Below are 256 nucleotides of genomic sequence, written 5' to 3'. Positions count from 1 at the left end.
TGTCCTCTCTCTCTGTCTCTCCTCCTTTCCTGTCTCCGCTCTGTCTCTCTGCTTCTCTAACCTCTCCCCGTCTCTTTCCTCTCTCGGCTCTGCCTCTGCCTCTCCTCCTCTGGATTCTCCGTCTCCTCTGTCTCTCCGTCTCTGCCCGCTTCTGTCGCCCTCTCCGTCCCCTCTCCACCCCCTACGTGCCCTCTCTGCCTCTCTCCCCGTCAGAAGCCCAGCTCGCCCTCGCCCAGGGCCCGCGACCAGGCGGAGG

At 64.1% G+C, this 256-nt stretch overlaps 1 protein-coding gene across 1 annotated transcript in view; it reads left to right on the top strand.

Annotated features, from left to right (window-relative positions):
* SRRM3 (serine/arginine repetitive matrix 3) overlaps positions 1 to 256 on the top strand; it is a 31,802-nt gene that overhangs the window by 27,661 nt on the left and 3,885 nt on the right.

This window comes from Neophocaena asiaeorientalis, unplaced genomic scaffold (assembly GCF_003031525.2).
Source record: "Neophocaena asiaeorientalis asiaeorientalis breed wild unplaced genomic scaffold, Neophocaena_asiaeorientalis_V1.1 scaffold461, whole genome shotgun sequence".
In the NCBI taxonomy this organism is placed as follows: Eukaryota; Metazoa; Chordata; class Mammalia; order Artiodactyla; family Phocoenidae; genus Neophocaena; species Neophocaena asiaeorientalis.
This window is presented reverse-complemented; position numbering and strand designations above follow the sequence as displayed.